A 15,154-nucleotide genomic window follows, 5' to 3' on the forward strand; every position below is an offset into this window, starting at 1 on the left:
TATTTTACATTCACTCAGCTAAATAAATCTTTTCAAGTCATAAATCTAAGTATGTCATCTCCCCAACTTAAAGTCTTCTAGTGACCTTCTATTATACTTGGAATAATATCTGACTTCTTTTACCTGATTTGTAAATCCCTACATAATCTAGGCCTGACCTCCCAAATCTTATTCCCCTGATATCTACCTGCCTTTCCTTCCATATGATCTAATTACGCTAGCTTTCTTGTTCCTGGAAGACTTATTTTTACCCTTTCAATCAAGCTCATTTTTAACTTGGGGGCTTCGCAATTCATTTAGAATGCTCTTCCTACCTAAATGACACCTCGTGGCAGGCAACTTTTAATACTTTCAGCTGTTCTGTAGTGAGTGGCCCCTCGGAGAAGCCCACATGGCAAAAAACTGATGCCTCCAATAGCCGGTGAGGACCTGTGGCCAGCAAACAGCCTGTGAGGAAGACTGAAAGCAGATCCTCCTTCAGTTGAACTTGGAGATGACTGCCTCCCTGGCTGCCATGTATTGGTAGGGACTCCAGCTAAGGGACCTAGCTAAGCCGCTCCTGGATTCCTGACCCACGAAACCGTGAGATAATAAACATCTGTTGCTTTAAGTAACAAAGTCTTGAGGTAATTCCTTCTGTGGCCATGGACAATTAGTATGCTTGTTCTTTTCACTCAGGCCTCAGATCTGATATCTGCTCCTCTAAGATGGGGTCAGCAAAGCTTTTTGTAAAGGGCCATCTTGTAAATATTTTAAGCTTTGTCTTAAAATCTCAGTCTCTGTCTCAACTACCACAATCTGCCATTATATTAGGAAACCTGCCAGAGATAGTATGTGAATGAATGATCGAGGCTATGTTCTGAAAAATTCTATGTCCAAAAACAGGTGGCAGGTTGAAGTTTGCCCAATAATACTCTAAGAGATCATTCCAGGCCCCTTGATTTAATGTCATTTATCCCATGCCAAAGTCACTATCATTTTAGCTTGCTTAACTTATGCTTTTACTCTCCTCACTGGAATGGAAGCTGCCTGAAGGTGTATTGCACTCCGGGGCTCAGAACAATGGCTGGCATGTTCCACAGTAAATACTGAATGGGGCCATGGATTGCTTTGGGTGCCGTTGGAAGACTTCCCAAATGAGGAAGTGCCCAGGAACCATGTGATGAAATAAAAACATACATACTTAAAAGAAGCCTAAGAGATACAGCACAATCAAATATATGATGTCTGTCCTGTAAAAAAGGGCATTGTTTGACCTGTGCTCCTTCAAAGGGCAGAACTATGAAAAATCATACTCTCTGGCAACCTCTGTATAAAACTTTCCCTGACACCCCAGAATATCACGAATTTCTATCTCCTTTTCCTTCCTTGGTACATATAAAAATATTTAAATATGTAATTACTGAAGTAATTCTGTTTTACAATCTTAGCTCCCCAACTAGGATGCGAGTCACCATACCTTTTCATCTTCGTATACCAGAACCTGTCTGTCATTGTCACTGCTCAGTAAATGCTTGTCTGACACAGTATGAACACAATAAATGAGTGCTGGAGAGATGGAAATAGGGAGGGGAGAAGAGAAGATATCCGTTTAGATGAAGAGTTTTTGTTCACCCTTATGAGTTCCATAAAAAGCATAATCTTCTAAACACGAAAGATGTTAGACAATTAGCTGGTTTGCCTCTGCAGTGTCTTCTATCAGGAAATACAACTCTTCCCATAAGATTTGTCTAGATAATTGCCTTTATTTTGCTCGTAGAAGTAAGCATTAAACAACTTTATTGAATATTTTTGCTTTCCATATAGGTGTCAAGCCAAATCTTCTTTCTTCATTCTGCCACATAACTACTGTATTTTATGGTAGCACAGGGTACATAAATTTTCATCTTTTTTTCTGAAATAATATTGTTAGTCATTCTCTGTAACATTCTGTCACATTTCAAGATATTAGAATATATAACAAGATGAGGGAATAGCTGCATTTGTATAGAACCCTGTGTTTTACAAATGGGTAATAAATGAATCATATATTCTTTCCAAGGTTATGGTTACACAAATACTTATTGAAATTCCATTCTTAAGCATGAATCAGTAAGATAAGAATGAGTTGAATTTGGCTTTTTTAGCTATGTAGTAATGTACTGGATTATGCCTTATGGGGATGGTACACATACTTTTATCCAGATAATCATATGTCTGGCTCTACAAATAATGTATGTTTGTTCTTTCAACTTGGCAAATTACAACATGGCATTTGGGGGCAGAGTATGGTTTGGATGCCGATGTAACTGGCAGTCGATCTTAATCTTTACTGTTTTTGATTATATATAATTTATTTTAATTGCAGAGAAACACAGATTTCAAATTTAACTTTGGTATGGCTTTCAGCACAACACTATAGAGAGAAATCATACCAATATTCATCTTTATTGCTATAGTTTGGTCTCTGATATGACATTTGATCATTTACATTCTGGGTTTTAAATAAATTGAAAAGGAATAAAAAATTGTGATGCCTTACATTGGACTTTAAAATACATTTTATAATTCTAAATTTTGTATTTTCAATATTCATTATAGAAATAAGTTTTGAAAAACGAGGAAAGCATGTAAACTACGAAATCATCCACAATTACAATGTTCAAAGATTACCACAATTTATATTTTGATATTTAAATTTCTAATCTTTTACATATATTTCTATATTAAAAAAGTCAATGATAAAGATCAAAGTTAAATTGACAATAATGTCTTATTTTTTTAAGATTTTACTTATTTATTAGAGAGAGAGAGTGAGCAAGCAATAGAGAGAGAGAGAGAGAGAGAGCACAAGCTGTGTGGGGAGAGGCAGAGGGAGAGAGAAAAGCAGAGTCCCTGCCGAGCAGGGAGCCTGATGCGGGGCTCAATCCCAGGACCCCAGGACCATGACCTGAGCCAAAGGCAGACAGACACTTAACCGACTGAGCCACCCAGGCACCCCGACCGTGATGTTTTAGATATGAAGACTTATTATTCTCTGAGAGGGATAAACATGAATATGAACAGAAACATACATTTACTTATTTGTCACTCTGTGTTCTCCTGCTAGACTGTAAGCTCCATGGAGACAGGAATTTGTGTGTGTGTTTTAACTCTCCTATTCCCATTGACTAAAATAGTGCCTGTCACGTATTTATTCAGTGCGTTAATTGATAATTCACATTTTTATGTTATAATATTTTATAAAATTCCAATTTCAGTATTTTTAAGTATAATTTTAATGACAGTGAGATTGTTCTATATTCAGTTTTAACCAATCTTCATTTTATATAAATTTAAGTTGTCTCTGATATTTTTACCTTTGTGAAGATACGTATTTTTTATATTGTAACAGTTATACCTTTTTTATTCTTTTAATTTTATTGAATAGACCAGGACTTTCAAAGTAATATTGAGCCATAACGACTGCAATAGGAATTCTTACGTGAACCCCGAATTAAATGGAATGTGTCTGACATTTTATAATTAAATTTAGTTTTGACTCTTGGCTTTAGATAGAAATTCTTATCATGAATTTGATGGAACGTACATCTATTTGTACATCTATTTATACTTCACTAAGATTTTAAAAACTAAAGATGAGGTATGAAATTTTATATAAAAAAAAACTTCAAATTGTGTTTTTGCTTTTTAGTATCCCTTGAGATTTTTTCTAGATAGCCAGCTGTGGCATGCCAGATAAAAGCAACTGCTGTAAATGTGCCTGTAGGAAGGGGACAAGAAGCATTCTAGTCCTATGGTTAGATTGCTGTCTTTTAGATTAGAACCTAGGCCTATGGAAAGACAGCTGGAAAATACCAAAATATATGAAGATTAATCAGTGTGCTTCTAAATAATGCATAGGTCAAAGAAGAAGTTTCAAGATAAATAAAAATATTTCAAACTATCTGAAAAGACAATATCAAAATTTGTAGGATGCAGCAAAAAATTGCTTAGAGGGAAATTTATAACATTTAATACATATCTTAGAAAAGAAGAAAGATCTGGGGCGCCTGGGTGGCTCAGATGGTTAAGTGTCTGCCTTCGGCTCAGGTCATGATCCCAGGGTCCTGGGATCGAGTCCCACATCAGGCTCCCTGCTCAGTGGGGAGTCGGCTTCTCCCTCTGCCTCTCTCTCTCTCTGTCTCTCATGAATAAATAAATAAAATCTTTTAAAAAAAAAGGAAAAGAAGAAAGATCTATAATCTTAGATCAGTAATCTAGGTTGTGAATTTATAAGATTATGTTTAAAAAAGAGTAAATTAAATCCAAAGTAAGCAGAAGAAAAGAAATAGTAAAAATTAGAGCACACATAAAGGGAATTGAAAGGAGGAAATCCATAGAAAAAAATCAATGAAACCAAAAGCTGGTTCTTTGAAAAGAACAATAAAATTGATAAGCTTCTATCCAGGATAACTAAAAAGAAAAGAGAGAGGAGACAAATTACTAATATTAGAAATGAAAGAGGGAATGTCACTATAGGTCCCATGAACATTAAGAAGGTAATAAAGGAATAATATGAACAACTCTAGGCCCACAAATTTGATAACCTGGGTAAATTAGACCAATTCCTTGAAAGACATCATCTGCCAAAATTTACACAAGAAGAAATAGAAAATCTGAATAGGCCTCTACCTATTAAAGATATTGAATCAATTACTAATAACCTTCCAAAAGAGAAAGCCCCAGGCCCAGGTGGGTTCACTGGTAAATTGTTCCAAACATTTAAGGATGAAATTATACCAAATCTTCACAATCTTGTTTGGAGTATAGAAACAGAGGAAACACTTCCTAACTCCTTTTTTGAGGCCAGCATTACCTTAATATCAAAATCAGACAAAGACATCACATAAAAAAAAAAGCTACAGACCAATATCTTTCATGAACACAGATGCAAAATTCCTCACCAAAATCAAATTCAACAACATATAAAAATAATTATACACCATAGTAGGATTTATCCCAGGTATGTAAGACAACTCACCACTCAAAAATTAATTAATATAATCCATCACATCAACAAACTAAAAAAAAACCCCACATGATCATATCAAGAGATGCAGAAAACGTATTTGACAAAATCCAGCTCCCAGTCATGATAAACTCTCAACAATCTTAGAGGGGAACTTCCTGAATTTGACAAAGCCTAGCTACAAAAACCCTACAGCTAACATCTAAAAAGAAATACAAATAAAAAGGAACTAAAAAGAAATCAGCTATTTAGCCATAAAAGAGACATGGAGAAATTTTAAATGCCTATTACTAAGTGAAAGAAGCCAATCTTATAGGGCAACATACTGTATGATTCCAACTATATGACATTCTAGACCAGGTGAAGTTATGGAGACAGTAAAAAAGATTCAGTGGTTGCCAGCAATGGGGGTGGGGAGGAAATAAATAAGTGGAACGCAGGAAAATTTTAGGGCAATTAAAATACTCTATATGATACTATAATGGCTACATATCATTACACATTTGCCCAAACCCATAGAATGTACAATCACGAGTGAGTCCTAATATAAACTATGGATTTTGAATAATTGTATATGTCAATGTAGGTTAGTTAATTATAACAAATGTACCAGTGGGGGCTGGGTGTTGATAATATGGGAGGCTATGAGGTCTCAGGGGTTATATGGGAAATTTCTATACTTTCTGCCCAATTTTGCTGTGAACCTAAAACTGCTCTAAAATTTAAATTTAAAAAACCTGCTCTATAAATATAAAATGTAAGTATATAGTATATATTTACACCTGATCTCTAAGTCTACTAATTCAGTTCTTACACAGATACTTTTTCTTTACTTTATCTACTGAATTATTTATTTAGGAAATTATTATTTTTATCCAAGAATATCTCATTAGTGCTTCACTAGAACATTGGTAAATGTTCTATATATTATTATTTTTGTAATCAAAATGTCATCTCTCTCCTTTAGCAGCTGTTTTACTAGTTGTGCATTTTTATTTTATTGCTTTCTTAATTTTCTGGTTACTGAGCTCCCTTGGGCTCCTTTAAGTAGTCTCTTGATCTTTGATAGATCAATGAGGCACAGGTCCTATTGGCCTCTGGCAGGCCAGGGTGAAGAGGATCTCTCATGCAGAACGGAAAGCTACCTTCTTTAGATAGCCAGAAATCTCCTTTCAGGATTTCCCACTCTCTGCCTTTGACCTAGGGTTCCTGATACTGACTCCAAAATAAAATGCAGAGAGGCTCCAAAACTCTAGGACTCAGGACAGATGGGTTGAAAGCTGAAGAAAGGGGAATGATTTTCTATACCCCATATTGCTGGAATCTTTTTGTGTATAAACAACAGTAAGTCAAATATGCATAAAGCACAGATTGCACCCTTCCCTCACTCTTTCAGGCTATCTTATGTACAGTACCTCCTGTTTCGGCTATACTAAACACAATAGCCAGGGCACACTTAGAGGGAGAGAAGCCCAAAATTGATAAGCAGCTCAACTCTTTTCCTTCTTTTTCCTCTGCTCATCATCTTCATCAGGTTGATTTCAGCCTTACAAATGAGCTGTTTACAAAGGCAGGAAGAAAGGAGTGATGAGAGAGATGGTTCTTCCCTTCCCAGGTTAAAAAAAAAAAAAGTTTCCTGGAAGACCCCTTCTATCTCATTGGTCAGAATAGGGCCACATGACCACCCTTAACCACAAGGAAGCCTGGGAAGCAAGTGGCTTACATTTTATAAGAGGAGGGAGGCAGATTTTGCACTAAAGAAGGAGAGAAAGGAAATTGTTGTTGCAGTAGGCAACTGATGGGGCTTGCTGGAGTCCCCAGTGCTATTGGAGGTTAGGTCTTGAATGGGAAAAAAAAAAATATGTATGGCTACTAAAGAAATCTGCTTTTCTGAGTTGGAAGATGGCTGCCTCCCTTGGCTTGATGGAGTGTCCATGTATGTGGGGCACTGTTCAGGACAGTTCATTTTCCCAGTATCTCTTGTCATGCTACTCTGACTCAGGGCTTCATCTGTATTTTGTGTGTGGAAATTCCCTCTGAGACCTAGCATCTCTTTTATCAATAGTCCTACTTTCTAACACTGTTGCAGATTTATATCTGCTTTTGAGATCGCATAAAGGTTTCATGGGAAAGTTAATAAAGGGTGTGGGAGGTGATGACTACTAAATCAGTCCATCTTAACTTCAAGTCTGTATATTACTTTGAGAATATATTTTTCAGTGTACCAAAAGAAAGCATAATTGACAGTCAAAATCCTAGCTGCTCTGAAATTAATAAACAATATAATAATAGGTTTTACTTTTTGCCATGATATATTTTTTTCTCTAGAAATTTCTGCTGACTTTTGAGAATTGTGTTAAGAGAATCCCTTTGATGTCAGTTGTTTAACATTTGCTACACTAGATCATGTGGCATAAGATGGCTGTGTATGATCTGATTCTCGAAGGACATTTCTAGAGGGAGCAGGAAGGCAAATCAGGATAGTAAAGCCCAGACAGAGGGACTCTGTATGTAGAAAAGTACTGTACTATATAAAAATAATACTAAGTGCTGACCAAATGAGCACAATTTGACATGGTTAGAAAGAAGTTAGGTGTGGTCTGTTTGGCCAAGCCATGAAAAAACTTCCATTCGAAAGGAGGCATTTATTTTGTCATGATGAAGTATTTTGGTAAAGTGGGGGAGTAAACAGAGAAAAAATATATACATATATGTATTTAAATCAAGACATATTATTTTCCTAATACTTAGGAGGCAAAACACCTGTTATAGCCTGATACATTAACTTAGATAAACCACAGTTGTCTAATTCCCAAACATAAAACATTCCGATGTCTCCCGATATCTTACCGCTCAGAATGCGGTCCATGAGCCAGAGGCATCTGTATCACGTGGGAGCTAGTTAAAAATGCGGAGTCTTAGGCCATACCCCAGACCCACCGAATCAGAATCTCATTCTACTAAGATCTCAGATACATTGATGTTTGAGAAGCACTGACACCGTGTCTGAAGGTGGGGATGGAGTGAAATGAGGAGGGAAAAATTGATCATCGTATTTCATGACACTATGGTGATTGTTGAGTTTTTACTTTCCATATTACTTTCAGGCTCAGCCTTATTTAGTAATAGAATTGCACACATCAAAAGTCTTGCATGTCCTTATTTCCAGCAGCGACTTCACCTAGGGCCTGAATTTTAACTGTTAGAAGCATGTCTTTGTATTAAGTGTGAGCAGAGGTTAAATTATTAATGTGCCCTTGAAATAAGTAATGCATTGTCCTATGTATACATAGGGAAAATTTGTGCTATTTTCTATGTGTGTCTGTGTGTGTGTTTAAATAATCATGAAGCAGGGTCCAAGGAAATTGGAATCAAAAGTTTGGATCTGGGGAAGGGAGAAATCTGAACCATGAAGCGTAACTGTGGGGACCATGACCAAGGGAGCCCGGAACAGCCCTGGGAAATTGAGAGATGGGGATTCCAAACAAGAAAGTTAGGAAAGACAGCATGGAGGCAAATTACTTAGGGTCAGTCCCAACAACCCTACCTACATAATGTCTATAAATTGTTCAAATAACACATTTGATTCCCTCGGAAACTCTTTCCTGAGACAAATATCACTCCCGATCTTTCAGCCTGAATTCCTGAAGAGTTAAACAAAGCATTAGCTTTCAGAAAACTTTTTTTTTCCATCAAAATGGAATATCTGAACTGTTTTTTTATTTAACTTTGGTTCTGTACCAGAACGAAGCCTAAAGCTTACTCTTATAAATAAACAAACTGAAAGCTAGATGTCCCAGTGACATCGTTGACTGTACCTCATCTTTTTCTATTCTGAAATGAACTATTTTAAGATGTTAGAGGGAAAGTTTTATTTTTACATTTCAATAGGGAGGGATTATGCAGCATCTGCATTGCAGTTTTGCTCTATGTAAATGATTTTTAAAGTCTATACTTTTTTATCACTAAAAGAAATGGCAATTTTACTTAAATGCTTTGCTTTTCTGAAATGGGGAATGAGTAGTGCTGTATCTCTGAAGGCTTGCTCTGAGCTGGCTCTAGTGCTAAGATGCTCAGGATAAATACTGTAGGAGGAATAGGAATATTTCAGACTATTTTTACATGAGTATTATTCTAAAGAAAATGTTCTCAGAAACTTTGGAACAAACCTCCAGCCCAATTTCCCCTCTGCTCTCACACATGGGCAGAGTCAGATGAGGGGAGCTCAAACTTCAATTCATTCCTGCTTTTCTGTGAAGACGTAAAGCAGGTTACTTAATTGACGTTTTGTTCCCCTGTCTTCTGAATGTTGGAACCGGAAAATAATTGCCTGGTCTAAAAATCTATTATGCACCTTGAAAAGTACAGAACTCCATCATTAAAAGTAAATATTTGATTAGTCATGCAAATGGTAGACAGATTTTTTGGTGGGGGGGTACCAAAAAATGATGATGCTTTGCTAAGCTCATTTGAAATTGTGTTTACATGCTTTGTCATATCAAGAGATAAATACTCAGAACAGAGAACATGAGAATAATTCTTCATCTAATTTCTATTGTTCTTGACATGTACAGAAACTCACCTGTAAGCTGGGTATGCTTATATTTCTTTGGCCTTGCTTAGTTGATAGGAGTATATATTCTGTGTTTATAATAAATGTGTATTTATATAAGATAGAGGTATAGGAATATAGGTATATATAGAAAGATGTATAATATATATGCGTATGTGTACATATGTATACATATATGTATATATTTAAGATTCTTTTCTATTTCTCATGAAGCTGACCGGTTTTTTCATATATTTCTTCATTATTTGTAGTATTATTTTTCAAATTGCTCACTTCCATTCTCCATACACCTATAGGCAAAATAATGGCACACTGGAGTTGTTAGCATATTCTCTTTATATAAGTGTCACTCTTTTTGATCATACTTTCTTCAATTTCAAAAGGTAAGGTTACAATTTTCCTTTTGTTTTACTTTTCTTTTAGTTTTCAATTTTAAAAGTTTTAAAATTCTTATGTACCCCCAAATCTTTAATTGACCCAAATTAAGAATTCTTTCTTAAGCAATTTACTTTGAAGTGGTTGTTCAAAGTCAAATGAATTGAAATATGATAGCAGATAGAGATCAGGAGACTCTTTGGAGGTCCTACACTCTCCTGCTGTGGGCTCAGGAGACAGTGACATTTAAAATAAATAAATAAACAAAATGCTTTGTTTCCAGAGCACAGTCACTGTTCATTTTGAAATCTCAAAATAAACATCTTCTCATTCCCATGCATTATTCAAACAGCAAGATAAGTGTCTGCATACATAATCAAATGGTCTGCACTGGATAAAATCTGGACTCATTTGATCAACTGGTGTAGAGCAATCTTTATAGCTTTTCACGCATTTTATCTAATTGTAGATAAATTTACATATAATCACAGTTGCTGCATGAAATCAGAGAAATCTATTTTAATCATTTAATATTTCATTTTAAAAGCCATGTATTACAGCTTTAAAATATCTATAACCCTTTAATTGGAAGTTGCCATTACTGCACATGAATATTCAAGTGGTATGCTATTCAAATTGTCTATATTACGTATATTCCATATTATTATCTTCTTGCCTCTACATTTCCTTGACAAACAAAAATTCTTTCTTAAGATATTTTGTGATTAATTGTTAAATTTTAAAGTTAATATTAAGATCTTTATGGTGATTTGTTTTATAAAGAAAGACTTGGAAAATCAAAAAATATACATTTCAAGTAAGTTTTTTTTTTTCTAATTTGAAAGTTGAGCTTGGTTGAGTCAGATTCAACATTCAAAAATATTACTGGTATATTGTGGTTACTATGGAACACTTATTTGAAACTAGGATTCAGACTTTCTAAATTTATCAAAGGAACTATTTGTTTCCTGAACTTTTATTTAATTGTGGGATTCCTCAGTAGCATAAAGGCACGCAGAGTATCATCGGAATTCCGCTTCCTGTGTCCTATTGTGCTTATTTTGCACATGGCTAGCTCCTGATATGAGGCCATAAAGTTTCCAAGGGTGGGCCAGCATGCCTCTATTTCCAATTCCCAGAGGGGATATGGATATGGTGGGGGCTCAACCCATGTTTGATGAATACATGAGTAGCTATATAAATTGATGTAGATATTTTTGAAACGCCCTAAGCATACATGTTGACTGGATGCTTCTCTTTTCGTCAAATTCAATGACGTTATTAAAATTTGCGTAACAGAGTTTATTCTAGGGTACCCAAAGATGGAGAACCAAGAACCTCAGAAAGGAGTATACACGTTGCACAGTTAACTCCTCCCCATGATGCCAACTGTCATGATAGCAGGGGAAGCATTGTATTTCAGTCAAGGACATTTCTCCATGTAATGTTCTTAATCAGCTGAAGCTCTAGATGGGGGGAAACCCCAAAATTATAGTTAAAATTAGAGTTTCTCAGTGCAGTCTGGAAGCTTGGAATGAGAACTGAAGAGCCATGCCGGATGGATTCTCACTTTATCTCTTATATAAAAGGATTCTAAAAATCTCTACACTGACGTTTATAACTCCAACATGACACAAGACTTTTCTGCCACCTCAAGAGATCATTATTATTTTATTCCAAATGTTAAAATTATTTCAGGCTTACCACAAATATTAGATCTTAAAATACATACATTGTTTAACACTGTTCTTTTAAAGTTTTGCAAAAGTTTTATAATAATAGGGGGAATTGCAAGTTTAAATATATGCACGTGTAAGGAATATAATGAATATTAATTACTTAAAAATGCTAAATCGGTTTCTACAAATGACATCCATAAGGATATCAATTTTCAGCAAGCCAGGGGGGAGAAAGGAGAATATGAAATAGAGAGGGTATGTTAAGTAACTTTTTGGCAGGTAAATTATGCCTATTTTCTCAAAGCCTTTTAATTATATTAGATCTTTGGAGCAAATTTTGAAGTGATTGGTAATGTATATATTTTACCACATCTTTTTTCCCCCCAACAGATTTACTGTTTCCTCTTCATTTTCTCCCTAGTTTAACGGTTCTTCGGGAGCCACATGTACTCCTTCAAAGAAAGAAAAACAACTTTGCCCTCTTGGTGGAAATCTGCCTGAGGCTTTGGTATTCACAGCACAGTTTGGCTTACCTTTTACTGAGCTGGGAAAAAGTCAGGAGTGTTTCATCATTTTACCATTAAAGCACTCCTGGTTCAAAAGTCCTGGGATCAAGTAGAGCTACATATTTTCTTGCTCTTCAAACAAGCAAATAAAATAGGCAGATATTATATCACAATTTACTTCCGTTTGTAAAGAGAGTCAAACTGTTTTGTGGTCCCTCATTGATGACTAATTGGCTAAACTACTTGGTAAATGACTTTGGGTGTTATAGATGGCAAGCTGTAAAAAGCATTACAAAAAATTAACTTCTGTTTTCAGGTCAATTTTTGTTTAATCCATGATCTGTGACTTTGGTGTAGACATAGAAGCAGCAGGTTTAGTATAGAGATGCTCTTAATATAGAATGAGACACATGAGTGCCTCATTAGAATACTAATGTTTGAGAATCCTCACAGCGTTAGCAAAGTTAATGCCTGCCCTCAGAATTGAGCCTGCTGGGATGATGGCTCACTGACAAAAGACTCCATGTTGACAAAAGTGATAAAGTCAACAATATCAGATATTCACAAAAAGACTACATAAATCCAGCAAGCAACATGAATTCATTTCATTGCTCAGGAATTATGCATATGTAGGGAGGTTAAGCTCTAAAGAAATTTGCCTTGGTTTGCTTACAGAATATATTTTGCTCTCTTCAATACACATTCAAATTAAGCCCATCATACAAAGTAATATACACCTTGTACTTGGGGTGTAAAGGAAATCATTTCCCAGAATACCAGCAAACCACTTACATTTTACGATGACCTTAAATTTTATAAACACTGTGACTTAGCAAAAAAATGAAACTACCTTGATTTCTAAAGATTGTCAGTATTTGTTGCTGAGCCCATCTAAAGCCGGACATCGAGATGTCAGTCATGGCAACAACAGTCCCACTCCCAAAGTGTTTCATGGGACTTTCAAAGTTTAGGGCACTTTGTCTCTATTGGCTGGTATCCCTTTAAACTATATATAAGTCTAAGAACAAAAGTAATTCTTTAGAAACCTGAATTTGTCAGTTGAGGCAACACAATCTAATTTCAATAATTTGATTTTTTTTCCTAATTAGTATACATAAAGTGTCTATAAATTCAACTATCTTAAGGTGATCATATAAGTACAAGTGATAGTATTTGCTAGTGGACCAGGCCAACATTAAGACAGTGGACAATAACTAGTTTCCTTTCACACCACATTCCTCAAGTTAGCAGCTGTTAATGACAGTGAGCTTTGGGGAAACAGTCTACAGACAGAAGCTTGCTGTCTTATCTTCTTTTTTACCTTCAAGTCTGGGTAAGTTTTGAGAGAAGATGGGGGCACGTAGTTAGAGATAAAGGAGGACACAAAGGCATGATATGTGATTGGATACAGTTATAATTTCATTTATTCAAATCTACTGAGCCCACTGTATTGAATACATGGCCATTTATTTTATTTTTTTAAAGATTTTACTTATTTATTTGACAAAGAGAGAGACACAGTGAAAGAGGGAACACAAGCAGGGGGAGTGGGAGAGGGAGAAGCAGCTTCCGCACTGAGCAGGGAGGCCGATGTAGGGCTGGATCCCAGGACCCTGGGATCATGACCTGAGCCCAAGGCAGATGCTTAATGACTGAGCCACCCAGGCGTCCCTACATGGCCATTTCTGCACATGTGGAATGGTGGGAATTATTTCATAAGATATGGAGATTCAAACCACTTTTCCTTCCATCAAGAAACTCAGGCCCAAGTTGGGATGAAAAGAAGCAAACCCATCATCATGTACAAAGTGGTAAGTGCAATGTGAAGACAAACACTGAAAGAGGCATGCACATACAGAAAGAAGGTCTAGGGAAGGCTGCCTAGAAGAAAAGGTGTCTCAGCCTTGTTTTACAGTTAGGAATCAGCTAGATTAAAAAAGTGGAGGAGGTTAGCATTCTACATTGTAGAAGCCACTTGGGAAAAGTACAAAAAAAGAATAGTATGAGGGAATCATGGAATATTGAATAAACTTCAAGTAATTCTCGTGCAGTGTATGGCATGGGAAGAAGCAAGAGCTGAAGATATGAGAGAACCTAAATGATGAGAGGTATTGTATGCCATGCTAAACACTTCAGATCTTATCCTGGAGGTGATGGAGAACCTTTCATGGTCACTTTTCATTCCTTTGGAACAATTATGGAGGCAAGAATGGAGGCAGGGAGATGTGTTAGGAAGCTGTTGCTGCCTTCAGCACAGAGGATGATCAGGACCTCAGTTGAAGTGACATAGTGCTGGAGACCAAGATGAGAGCCATGACTGATGAAGATGAAAGAGGTAGTCTTGCTAGGATTTGGGGTGTGATGACCTGTGGGGATCAAGAGAGAGAGGAGTAAGGTTATAATCCAGTGGCTGTTAATGAATCCAAGAGGAAAAACAAATTTTCAGAATAATGTTTTGAAAATCTCTTCAGTTTAGGGTTGCAGTGGGACATCCAAGAAGAAATATCCAATGAGTAGATTTTTACAGAGTGTAAACCTGATGAGAGAGGTCTACACTGGAGATAAAGTTCTTTGCATAACTGCGTTATTAGTTGAAGATGTAAGAATGTATAATGTCACTTAATCAAAGTCTAGAATGGAGAGCAAATAAAATGTAGAACAGAATGACACCTCTGATACTATGACATCTTTGAAAAAAGACTATGTTTTTGCTCCTTCCTTTTTCCACTCGTGGATAATTTAAATAAGTAAACATACACATAAACCTAAATAACTATATGACTTTAGTTATTGAGAAAAATGTAAATTAACAGTTATAGATAATATTAATTTTTTGAATACTTACTGACAATATTTATTGAATAGCCACAGGCACAGCATTAAGCATTTTACATGCACTATCTAATATGATGCTTAACATAGACTCACAATAAGATATAATATAATCTCATTTTTTAGATAACAAAGCCGGTTTAGAGAAGTTAAAAAACTCCATAACTGGAAGTCACCGGAATAAAAGGCACAACGTATG

This window comes from Zalophus californianus, chromosome 2, assembly GCF_009762305.2.
Source record: "Zalophus californianus isolate mZalCal1 chromosome 2, mZalCal1.pri.v2, whole genome shotgun sequence".
NCBI lineage: Eukaryota > Metazoa > Chordata > Mammalia > Carnivora > Otariidae > Zalophus > Zalophus californianus.